This window comes from Grammomys surdaster, unplaced genomic scaffold (genome assembly GCF_004785775.1).
Source record: "Grammomys surdaster isolate TR1022 unplaced genomic scaffold, NIH_TR_1.0 958, whole genome shotgun sequence".
Classification (NCBI taxonomy): domain Eukaryota; kingdom Metazoa; phylum Chordata; class Mammalia; order Rodentia; family Muridae; genus Grammomys; species Grammomys surdaster.
The window spans coordinates 6181657-6194562 of NW_021605377.1; the positions used below are offsets into that span (position 1 = coordinate 6181657).

At 45.1% G+C, this 12906-nt stretch overlaps 1 protein-coding gene across 1 annotated transcript in view; it reads right to left on the minus strand.

The window, feature by feature from the left end:
- The window catches only part of Cradd (CASP2 and RIPK1 domain containing adaptor with death domain), a 144921-nt gene that overhangs the window by 107138 nt on the left and 24877 nt on the right, over positions 1-12906 (minus strand). The gene's annotated exons all lie outside the window — the stretch shown is intronic.

Genomic DNA, 12906 nt, shown 5'->3' on the forward strand with positions numbered 1-12906 from the left:
AGACGGCTCATAAGATGATGGAGACACGGCTCATAAGATGATGGAGACACGGCTCATAAGCACTGGCTACTCCTGCAGAGAACCTAGATTCAGTTCCCAGAACCCACATAGGCTAAAATCCACCTGTAACTCCAGCCCCTGGGAACCTAATGACCTCTTCTGACCTTTGTGTATGCCAGGTACACAAGTGGTACACATGTGTGCATACATACATACATAGACACACATATGTGCAGATAAAACACTCATACATAAATACATATTTTTAAAGGATCAAAGATTAAGTTTTCTCACAAACAAGGACATAAATTCTCAATAAATAGCTACAAATTGATTCCAACATTGTGTAAAAAGAACTACAAACTAAACTAAATGAGATTTACCCCAAGTATGTGATGCCCTTTCAACATATGAAACCAACTAATTTAATCCATTGTATTAATACGCTAGATAGGAAAAAAATTCACAGGACCCTTTCACTGCATGCAGTAAAGACATCTGGCAAAATCCAAAAGCCCTCATGAAAAATCTCTCAGCAAATTAGGAAGAGAAGGGCGTGTCCATGACTTGATGACCAATGTCCACACACACCATACTGTAAAGGAAGAGTTTAGCCAGGAGATACTGGGGCTCTCCCACGAAGGCAGGGAGCCAGGCAGGGGGTCCTCTACTTGCAACTGCTTTTCAAGACTGGACTGAAAGTCCTAGATGCTGCAAAAAGACAAAGAGAATGGAAGCTTATAAAGATGGAAGAAGAAGAAAGAAGTTAGATTTCTTCACAGATGACATGATCATCCATGAGGAAAACCTAAAAGGATCAACAAAAACTCCAGGAACAAGGGAGACATTTACACTATAATAGCAAATGTCAAGATAAAGGGTTAAAATACAATAATAGTCTTCCAGCAACAAACAAGTATAAATTAAGATGAATTGCAAACATGTTGTTGTATATATTAGCACATCCAGAACTGTAATGCTTAGGTGTAGACTAATAAAATGTGTACATGATATGAAAATCACAAAACCCTGATGGAAAATATGGAAGAATTGAACAACCAGCGTGGTCATGCAGGCCTGTAACTCTAGCACCTGAGAATTTGAGGCAGGAGAATTCAAACTCAAGGTCAGCTTGAGCCACACAGCAAGTTCCATGCCAGCCTGGGCCTTATCAAAAGACTGTCTCAAAAAGATACAAAGAGAAAAGGAGCTAAAAAAAATGGAGAATGTTCGACTCTAGACTCTAGACTACTAAAGTGTCAACTGTTCCCACATTTATCTATAGCATACATACAGTCCCAATAAAAATCAAACTAGTTATTTGTAGATATTGACAAACTAACTGACTCTAAAGTTTAGTCAGAGGGAAGAACCATCCAGAAATGACAATCAGTCCTGATGCACAAAGTTGGAGAAGTGACGCCACTCAACTTACGTACTTGCTGTAAGTGGCGTGGCTCACTGTAGTGCAATGTAGAAGAACAAATAGAGCAATGAACTGAACACAGGACCTTAGGGAAGACCAACGCAGCCAGTCAGCTGGCCTCACAGTAGAGCATATACAGAACAGCAGTGCCATGCACCTCTCAACAAATGGTGCTGGAACAACTGGGCATGCTAACGAGCAAATAGAAATCTAGACACCACCATTACAAATCTTACTGCGAAGCAGGAAACTCTAAAGATTCTGTCCAAGTAAGGCAGTGCATGCCGGTGACCCCGGATTTGGAAGACAGAGGAAGGAGGACTGTAAGTTGGAGGTCAGCCTGGGATACACAGCAAGACCCTGTCAAAAAGTGGGAGGAGAGAGGTTGAGAGAGTATGGAAGAAGGCTGGGATGTAGCTCAGTGGTAGGGTACTTGATTAGTGTGTGTGAGGCCCTAGATCCAGTTCCTCGTTTTTGTGAGAAATAGTACATAAAATGAGAGATAATCTAGGTGTAGTGATGATTGCTGGGTACATCCGACAGGGACCCATAGAAGATAACTCTCCACTGCAGTAAAAACTGTCAAGAGAACAGGAGAGAAGCCAGAGATTAAAGGAAATATTTGTGAGAGATATACCCAATCAAAGACTGTTATTCAAAGTATACAAAGCACTCAGCAATGAGAGAGAGAGACAGAGAGAGACAGAGACAGAGACAGAGAGAGACCGAGATTGAGACAGAGAGAGAGAGAGAGAGAGAGAGAGAGAGAGAGAGAGACCGCAAAGACTTATGCAGATATTTCATTAAAGAAGATACACAGATGGTGAGTGGGCAGGTGAAGTCTGACAAGCATTTTAAATCTCTAGGGAGCTGCAAATTAAATCGCAATGGGATCCTACCTATTACACTGGCCAAAATCCAAAACACTGACAACACCAACTGCTGGCAAGAACTCAGAGCAACAAGAGCCCTCACTCACTACAGATGGAAATGCAAATCTCCAAAGCCACTTTAGAGGATAGTGTGATAGTTCCTTACAAAACGAAACATTCTTATCGTATGACCCAGCAAGAGCGCTTCTCGGTATTTATCTACTTACTAAACTGAAACTGTGTATCATGAAAGAAAGCATGCCATGGGTGCTCGTAGAAGCTTTATTTAAAACTGCTGAAATTTAAAAACAACCAAGGTATCCCTCCATAAGCACATGGATAAGTAAACACAGCATAGCCAGATAACAGAATTTTACTCAGCACCCAAAAGAAGCTAGTCACCCAAAAGAGGCTAGTGAAAAGAGGAAATGAGGAACAGTAAATGACCATTCCTGCATGGAAGAAGGCAGTCTAAAGGGCTGGGCTGTCTACCACATGATCCAAATGATGCTGTGTTCTGCAAAGATAAACCACAAAAACAGTAAAACAGGATTCATGGCTAGAACCAGGACGCGGCTCAGCTGATAGAATCCTTGAATAGCATGCTTGAAGCCCTAGATTTCACTCCCCAATGCTGCATCGTGGTGTGTTGAGTGTGATGTGTTGGGAATTGATTCTAATGCTTTGTCTTAATTCTGCTCCCAAAGCCGGGGGCTTCCAGACCTGAAGGTCTGTCCCCAGCTGGCTTCAATTGATAATAAAGAATTGCCAGACAGCCAATGGCTGGTCAGGGAGACGGAGGCGGGACTTTTAGATTACTCAGGCAAGGGACCAAGGGAGACAGGAAGGAGGGGAGGAATCACCATGACTCAGAGGCAGAGGGATGAGACTTAAGAGCTGCAGAAGAGAAACTATCCAACAATGTAGGTGGAAAGGGAAAGAGGCCTTATGGGGCGGGGTGGGGGGAGGGGGGAGACGCGCTGTGGACCCAGAAGGTAACAGGACACCAAAGATAAAATATCCATCTAGATGTATTAAGTCAGGAATACTGAAGGGGAGAGCTTGCTAGACATGAGAAGGTTTGGAAATGCCCAGCCACTAAGCTAGTCAAGACACACATTGTGTGTGTGTGTGTGTGTGTGTGTGTGTGTGTGTGTGTGTGCCTTTCGTTTGCAAATCCAGAGCTCTTGGTCGGGTACAGACCTTTTAATGAGCTGATGTAGACAGCTGTCTCTTAGTGAAATTACATCTTTACCGTAGACCAAAGCAAATGAAAGATCCAAGAACCGCCCACAGGGCTGCAAGAGTCCATTACTGCCACAGGGCTCCCACAGACAAAGTCAGATCTCTGTGCGTTAGCTGCCACAGGCTTCCAATGCCTGCAGCTTGTGGTGTTGGCTATCCTCGATAAAGGTTCTTTGATAACAAGAATTCCTAAGACTAAACTCCGCCGGATTCTCGCCTTTTACGTGATAACGGCTTAGCCTCCTACTTTTTCCCACACGTCTTGTCACATATGGTCTCCTCTGCAACAAATGTCTGTTGAGAACTGATAACATTTGTGTTTGTTTAGCAACACGCTCATGACAGATAATAACTGTTATGATCATGACATTTTCAGATAGCTGAAAATAAAACCAATATGCTCATCTTTGCTGATAAGTTAGGAAGGTAAAAGGCTGAAGCAGGGAACCCCACCCCCCTCCTTGGGGAGGAATTGATGTAGAGCAAGAGCGTGAATGGCTCTCTTCCTGTTGTCTCATTTTAAAGTTTACTAAAACCGGACCTAGGCAGCATTCACCGGCACAGTTAAGACTAGTGGGTGACAGTCTGGTAGGTCTAGCGTTTGAGCCACTGACTCAAATGATGGGCTACATAAAAAGTCCCCGAGTTCCAGGTCTGCCAGGGATACAAGGTGAGCTCCTGTCTCAAACAAACAACCAACCACAGGTAAATAAGCAAATGGGCTAGAGCTGGCTCAGTGGCTGAGAGCAGCTGATGCTTTGTGGAAGCCTGGGGTTCATCCTGATTCTGCTACAAAAATCAGTGATGACCTGAACATTTTCAATTGGATTCTCCAGAGCTCCTTTCTCTTGGGATGCCACACTTTCCCCTGAACAACATTTAGTTTTCACAAGCTGCTACTCCTCTTCCTCCTCTTCTTCTTCCTCCTTCTAATCCTCTTCCTCCTTCCGCTTCCTCCTGCCTCCTCATTTCCCTCCTGCATCCTCCTCCTCCTCCTCTTCCTCTTCCTGCCTCATCTTCCTCCTGCATTCTCTTCCTAATCCTCTTCCTCCTCCTCCTCTTCCTCCTCTTCCTCTTCTTTTTCCTCCTGCATCCTCCTCCTCCTCCTCTTCCTCTTCTTTTTCCTCCTGCATCCTCCTCCTCCCCTTCCTCCTCCTCCTCCTAATCCTCTTTCTCCACTTCCTTCTCCTCATCCCCTTCCCCCCTCCTAGTCTTTTTTTTTTTTTCTGGACATGACTCACTCAGTGGACCAGGCTCACAGCAACCCTCCCACCTCTTGCAGTGCTGGTATTACAGTCTGGCCCCGCTTGTGACCACAAACAATCATTAAGAAGACACTCTAAACTACACACACAGAAAACTCCCAATGCAAGACTATTGGTTTGGTTTTATTTTTGTAAACAACAACATTAAAAAAAAAAATGTTACTACATAGCTTGCAATCCTCCTGCCTCACCCTCCCAAATGTTGGGATTAGCAACCTAAATTTAAAACTCATATCCTTCACTCCTGAATAAGCCAGACTTGAACTTGTCTGTCCACATAATCCTGTTTGTAACATCTCAAAATCCCATAAGGGAAATTGGCAGTAAATTACCCCCAAACTCTTTCAGTGTCCTGGGACCCAACACTCACTTAAAATCCCAAACCCAGTACATATGAGGAAACCCTCTCCTACAGCCCTGCCAGCTTTCCCAGCCTCCGCCTTCATGGCTCTCTGGCCTATCCGCTGTGACCACTGAGCTTTAGTTTCTGACTTTACAAGGTTTTCAGGGTGCACTGGATATGACAACCTGCCATTAGTGCAAGCGGAATGAAAAGGACTTTCAAAAAGCAGATACTTCAGTTACAAATGAGGGACAATAAAGTGGATATAATCAAGGGACATTTAGGTAGTAAAAAGTGACATCTTGACAAAGTTACCATGGAGAGCACATCAGGTACCGGCTGTTCTTTTTTAACGGCACCTAATGTATCCTCTGGTAACAAGTTTGAACGTGTACCACCGACACCTTACATAAGAGAAAACTGCGGGCTCTGTCGGTAAGAACAAGAGGGGCTGGAGAGGGGCCTCGGCGACTACAAAGCACCGGCTGGTCCTGCAGAGGAGCCCGGTTTGCCTCCAGCACCCACATGGTAGCTCCCAATGGTCTGTAACTCCACTTCTAGAGGATCCAATGCCCTCTTCTGGCTTCCATGAATACTAGGCCCATAGTATAGCTGCATGCACAGAGGCAAATACACAACCAAAATGAAAACATATAGTAAATATTAAAAACAAACAAGAAGTAGACGGGTGGAGGAGTTAGGCAGGGACACTCATCCTGCTGCGGTGATCTGGCCTGAGGCATGGATGAAGAAGCAGCCGCACAGAGATGGAGGTCCAGAGTAGTCCAGAGAGAGAACTGTAAATACCAGGGTCTGGAGATGCAATGACGCTGGCGAGATGAGCCTGGCGAGCTCCAGGAACAGAAAGGAGTAAAAGGCGGCTCCATCACAGAGAGGAGAACAAATAGGAGATGCCGAAGGCAGCGTGGATGCTAACGTAACGGACAGCCTGTGTTTATCCCAAACACAGCAAAAACCCCGTTGGCGTATTTTGAACAGAAGAATAATACAACCCAACCTACGCGATTTTATTAACATAATATTTGGGAATTTCACATCAAGGACCCCAATCACACTTCCTTCCCAGTCTTCCCAGGTCCAACCCTCCCCTTGTGACTGTCCCCACGAAAAATAAATAAGTAAAGCAGTAAACAAACAAACAAAACAAGTCCAACTTGTGTTGCCCATATACTCACTGGAGGACGGTCAGACTCCCAGTAGCTAGTCCCTTAAAGAAACTGAGGCCTCTCCTGCCTGCATCCCCACCAGAAGCCATCAGTTCTGAAAAGCTACACTTCAGCATCCTCATCTCACTTTTACAGAGTTCTCTTCGATGGCTTTCTGTTTAGACTGTTACTTGGCGGGGTGGAGCTGTCATAGAAGCCTTCTATGTCTGTCAACTGTGCATTTCCAGTCATCAATACCTATGCTCTTTACGGTCAGCAGGGACACAGATCATGAACTTCTACAAGTCTTTCCACACAGACCACGGACATCCACATGGTCTCTGGCATCAGCACATGCCACAGACCTCAGCATGGTCTTATAGATCTCAGACGTGGACACAACTTCCAGTAGCAGCTTGGCCCATGGATAGCAACATGGCTTCGGGTAGCAGCACCGACCATGGACATCCAAATGGCCTTCAGGAGTAACAAGGGCTGCAGACACCATCTTAGCCCCCATCTACAGCAGGGTCATAGACCCAGGCATTGCCCTCATTGGCAGCATGGCCCACAGACATCAACACGGCTCCAGACAACAGCACGTACTGTGAACATCCGCGTAGCCCTTGATGGCAGTACAGACTGCAAACATCGACACAGCTCTCTGACACGGCACAGGCCATGCACACTACCATGGTCCTCAGTGGCAGTGTTTCTTAAAAGTCCCACTGGTTGCTATGTGAGAGACAAGAACATAGGAGACAGGAATGGAACCAAAGAGGCCAGTCCTGACTTGATGGTGTCAACTGCACAGTTCCAGCTTCCTTCCACTGTCTGTCAACATTACATCATCACCACAGCAACAACCTAGCTCCTCTGATTCTTGGCCCTCTGTGTGTATATTTTTTTAAGATTTGTATTGTATTATTATTATTATTTGTTGTTGTTGTTGTTGTGTGTATCTGTGTGTGTGTAACATACATAGGCATGCAAGAGTCTCCACAGGCCAAGAAGTGCCACCTATGAGCAGGGCATAGCCTGCACCAGATGTCAAATCTGGTAATGCACGGGCTTCCTGGCTTCTAGAACTGTGATGGATAAGCCACTGTTTGTGAACTATCTGGTTTATGGTTTTCTGTTCTACCATTTAAGGTTTTACCAGATGCTTAACCAATACTTTTAAATATTTCTTTATTCATTTATTTATTTACTTTGTTTGAGGAGGGTCTGAGCACGCCAGGGCATGCATGTATTTGTTTGTTTGTTTGTTTGTTTGATTGTTTGTTTGTTTGAGGGTCTGAGCATGTCATGTGGAGGGCAAAGAACAACTTGTGAAGTTTATCCTTTCTGTCCACCACAAGCGCTGGAGTAAGGCCACCAGGCCTGACTTCCTGTCCCCACCTGCTGAAGCGCATCACTGGCATCACTGAACCACATTTTATTGGCCGCCAGCCCTACGCCAGACACTGTTCTGCATGCTAAGGATACAATGGTCTCCTTGATGAGGCACACTGGTAAAGAATGAGGAGCAGATAGAGAAGTAGGGGAAAGCAGGAGGAGGCCAGAATCGGTGGAAATGGGAAGAGAGAACACCAGTTCTAGAGGTGGAGGAGCAGCAAGCACTGGAGCCTGTCATAACCTGGAGACCTCAAAAGAAAGCGGTAAGAAACAGAGACAGTGGCTGCGGCTTCCCCCCCCCAACCCCCATATTAGTGTACCAGAAACCTGGCCTCCAGTGAGAAACTACTAAAGTGTGGAATCACTGAAATCCAAGGCTATGGGGTAGGCAGAACAGCTCTTGAAAAGAATGACACAAGTCTTATACAGCTGGAAGAGGTCTCATGAGAATATAAGAAATCCCTCAATAACTCTTCTTAGAGGGTGAGTCCCATTCTGTCACATGCACTCCTGACATGAGCCACAAGGCTCTTATCAAAGCTGATGAGATTCCAGGGTCGTGTTCCTATACCTACAGAACCATAAGCTAAATAGACCCTTCTGGCTTTATAAAGTACCAGACCTCAAGTATTTTGTTATAGCAACACCAGATTTAAGTCAGGAAGCAATGGGATTAGAGGGGAGGCCAGGAATCATATTTCAGAGGAACTTGTAGGCAATGACTAACCCTTTGGATTTTGTTTTCAATGCAATAGACAACCTGTCTGCTAACTTCCTCTCTCTGCTGTCATTTGGGACTGTGTGACACATGATGACCCCTCACTGTGGTGCTTTTGCTTGCCAGTCAGCCGACATCCCCTGGCCTCCTAGTCATCTCTTACACGTTTCCTCTATTTCTGAATCCCTGTCTCAGGGGCAAGAGTCTGGCACGTTCTTCTCTGCATATGTGGGGTCTGGCACCTACAAGATGCTCAATAAATCTTTCCGGAAGGTGATCAATTATGATGGCGCAATCTCTTAGCGCCCCTTCCAGCTGGAGGGTAAATGGTTCGAACTCTGCTGACAAACGAGTTTGTAGGAGGACTCGGAGAGGACTGACAGCTTTCTAGTTAGTTTGACATTAGTTAAAGCGACAAGGATGTGCTGCAGCAGATATGTTTGTGTAAGTGAACACCACAGCGCTCGGAAAGGGTTCCGGTACAGAGACTGGCCGCTTGATCATCACATCCTAAGCTTGCTGGGCTTCAGGAGCAGGGGTGGTAGTGCTTACAAATTGTTACTCAGTAAACACTCTTCTGTTGGGGTTGAGGGTGGTCTGAAATCTTTTCTTTGTTCTCCTGTGAAAATGGAGACACCTCCATCTCTGCCCTCACCCAACCCGGGAGCCTTGACTGATCTTAGTGACATTCTTGACCATAATATACAAGAGGACTAGTCTTCTGAGGGTTGTACGGAGGTGATGCTTGCACAGAAACCCTGAACCCTGAAATTCTGCCCTCAGTTCCTGAGGAACTCAGCTTCCACACTATGAGAAAGTGTAGCACTGACAGAGACCATGTGCCAATACTTAGATCAAGAACCCAGCCAAGTGCCCAGCCAGGAGCTGGCCCCAGCTGTCAGCTATTGCAGGCACTGAGGAAGAGGCCATCTTAGAAGTGCATCTTTCAAGCCAGTTGCTTCAAGTAATACACAGTAACTCGTGCTAACCTCTTCTGAATTTCTCATCTGTGATATAATGAGCTATGTTTAATAGTGGCTTTAATATACCAAATTGGGGGACAAAGTGCTGCCCAGTATATTGAGACAAGACAAAGAAGCAAAAAGACTACGTTACATTGCTACTGGCTGTAACTTGCCAGAGTGCCTCATAAAAGTGGCAGGTTCGCAGTCAAGTCTAATATCCAGTGATAGCTCCACACAGATTTAACTCACAGGACATGAAACACACCAGTTAAGGGACTCAAAAGGAGTTCTCTGAGTCAATCATTCTGACAGGATTGTGGGTCAACAAAAGTCACCTGAAATGTACCCAAGGCAAAGCTACAACATTGATGTGAATTGCACACGTCTTAAAATTCGGCAACAGGGCAAACTATATGTGCATTCTTTGTCAGTCCATCCGCAGACAAGAAAATCATTTATGACACTACTTAAAAGGCACAGGCAAGACCTAGAACAGGAATGAAATATGCAATCACATCATACATATAAATATTCTAACCTCTAAATAATGATTGCATTTGACAGTGGGGAGTTCTAAAATTATCCTCAGATGCCACAAGGATAGGAAAACACTTGATTGCAAATGGTCCTTTCCTTCTCAGCATCCTTTTGTGTGTACTAAGAAGCTCTATCATGGAGCCAAAAGGCTCTTGAAAGGTGAGCCTCTTTTACCTGTTGGTTTGACCCCCCCCCCTTCCCCATGGCAGCCATTTTCAGCCCTGCCAATGAGAAGCTTCTGGCAAAACAGCCCTTTCATCCTGCGCCCCTCCCCCTTCTCCCAAGACACCTTTTTCAAGTCAGATTTATCTCTCCACAAAACTATGGAGCTATTAAGGTTAGGCTTGGGGAAGAGAATGAATGATTTTAAGCTAGGCACAGTGCACACTTACAATCTCAGCACTTGGGAATCGAAGGCAGGAGGATCAGGAATTCACGGTCATCCTATAGAGGGAGTTTGAGATACCTGAGATCTTGTCTCAAAACAAAAAGAAAAATATTTTTCATGGAAATTATTATTTTGAGCTAGGAAGGAGTGGTGGTAATATATGCCAGCAATCGGGAGATGAAGGCAAGAGGCTAGCAAGCTAGTTAGAGTCCACCCTGGGCTATGCAGTGTAGAGAGAGAACACGGACAAGAAAGCAAGCTTGAGAGACCAGGAAAGGTGTCTTGAAGTGTGTCCCGTTTTCTCTGTCACTCCCATTTCATAACTGGATTCACACTCATATCGATACATTAATTTTAAAAATCAACAAGAAAACACCCTAGATACTAATAGCCTAACAATAAAAAACAATCAGTACAATGCTTTTAAGAGAAAATGCCACCTTATAATTTTATAAAGTGCACTTGTGCTTGATTGGAAATTAATTCATTAGTAGTGACGCTAACAAAGACAACGTAACAAAAGAAGCCAAAGTGTCAACACTTGTGCGGCTGGAGGTTGAGTTCTACTGCATGTTAAAAAAGGGTAAATAAATAAATCCTCCCTGATTGAGAGAAAAGAAAATCACCCTTTGATGAGGATGGTTAATGAAATATGAAGTATTTCCTCCCCATAAAACCACTCTGGACGTAGCAGCAAATCATCTACTCGGAATGACCCAGGGATGCATACTCCATCTTCCCTCCTTCACGATTACAAAACAGGCAAGCAAGAAATACTGCGGGGATCACCAGAGGAGACTACTCAGACATGGGTTTAAGGCAATAGAAAGTCTTTATTGGCCGGCTGGCAACGACATTGGGTGTTTGGGATCCCACCAATGCCCTGAGCCTTTCTCAGGGCAAGATTATAAGCACAAAAACCATATGCTAGGTTGACATACCTCAGTTAACAAAAACAGTTAGCCAGAAGAGGAACCACAGGAGCCAAAAAGGAAAGTTAGTGCATTTAGAGACTTTCCCAGAACTGTGGACTTTGATGGAGTAGGTCCTTTTTGTTTTCATTTTGGCTGGTGGTGCTGTCTGTGTGCTGTTTTATGGCCTACATGGTACTTCTATCATAGAGTCTGCTGTGCTACGGTCTGAGGGCCTGTTACGGTAACAGCTTCGTTGTGTGGCTCCGATCAACAATAAATGGGAATTAGACAAGAATTTAAGAAGAGAGACGAGGGTGTAAACCTCGTCCTTCAGTTTAAACGAGAGCATTAGCAGCTCCCAGCCCTTATCGACAACTTCAATTCAAAAGGAAAAGAAGGCATGCAGGCTGACAACAAAAGCAAGTCTGGCTAAATGTCAAACCGCATGATTCTAAGTTTCCTACACTTTCGAAAGGCCAAAAAAGTCAAACCCTGATTTTTCTAAAGCAAAACCACAGCTGAGGCTGGGATACGGCTCTGTATAGTATGTTTAGCTGAGGCTGGGATATGGTTAGGTGATGGTGTGTTTGCCTAGCATATTCAAGGCCCTTGGTTCTTATCGGGCCACAGAAAACTTACCCTCCCCACCTTAAAAGGTTCCGCCTCAGAGAAGACCCTTTGTCAATGCACACACATAAAAGAAATCTGTACAGGAATTTGTTAAGAACGTTCCCAGAAGAATCTAAAACATACCAAAAAAAATTAAACATTTTACCATAAAATTATTTCATTTAATTACTTTTTCTTTTTTTTTTTTTTCTTTTTTTTTTTTTTTGGTTTTTTGAGACAGGGTTTCTCTATGTAGCCCTGGCTATCCTGGAACTCACTCTGTAGACCAGGCTGGCCTCGAACTCAGAAATCCACCTGCCTCTGCCTCCCAAGTGCTGGGATTAAAGGCGAGCGCCACCACCGCCCGGCTTAATTACTTTTTCAATTTCAAGAACTATTATGACTATCTGGTCCAATACTGCACCTGTTCAACAATTACTGATGCCTTCTTTGACCCGGGAATTATCCTAATGCAGGGTGAACCAGGCGGCTAAGGCAGACCTTTCTGGGGAGCTTGCAGTCCCGGGAGGGAGGGTTAGCTCGCCAGCCTAGTCACAGCCAAGGACAGCCAAGTCATCTGGTATTACACGCTGGGGTGGCATAATGGACAGTGACTTGGAGGAGGCGCTGATACAGTAGCCTCACTGGGGAGGCGGCACAGCAAGGTACAAGATGGGGCTAATTAGCAGAAGAAAACATGAGACACTGTGAGCAAGCAGCTCGGTGACGCCACAGGGAGGCGCCGACTTCAGCAACTGGAACAGCAAGAAGCCCGTGTGACTGGTGCCCGCCCGGGGAAAGGAAGGGAACCTGATAGCTGACACTTAGATTAGCAGTGGGAGCTGGGGTGAACTGCTCCTTCAGTGTCACCAGGGGTCACCGAAGGGGATCTGCTTTTTAAATTCTGGTTGCTGTGTAGACAATAGTTGGTAGGAAACACATATGTGATCTATTCCATGAACCCAGACAAGTAATGAGGCAGGTCGGCAGGTAGAGGGAAGACTTCAGAAGGATCCCTGGGGCAGCGGGCACTGCCAGTGAGGAGAGAGAGGGCTCCCTG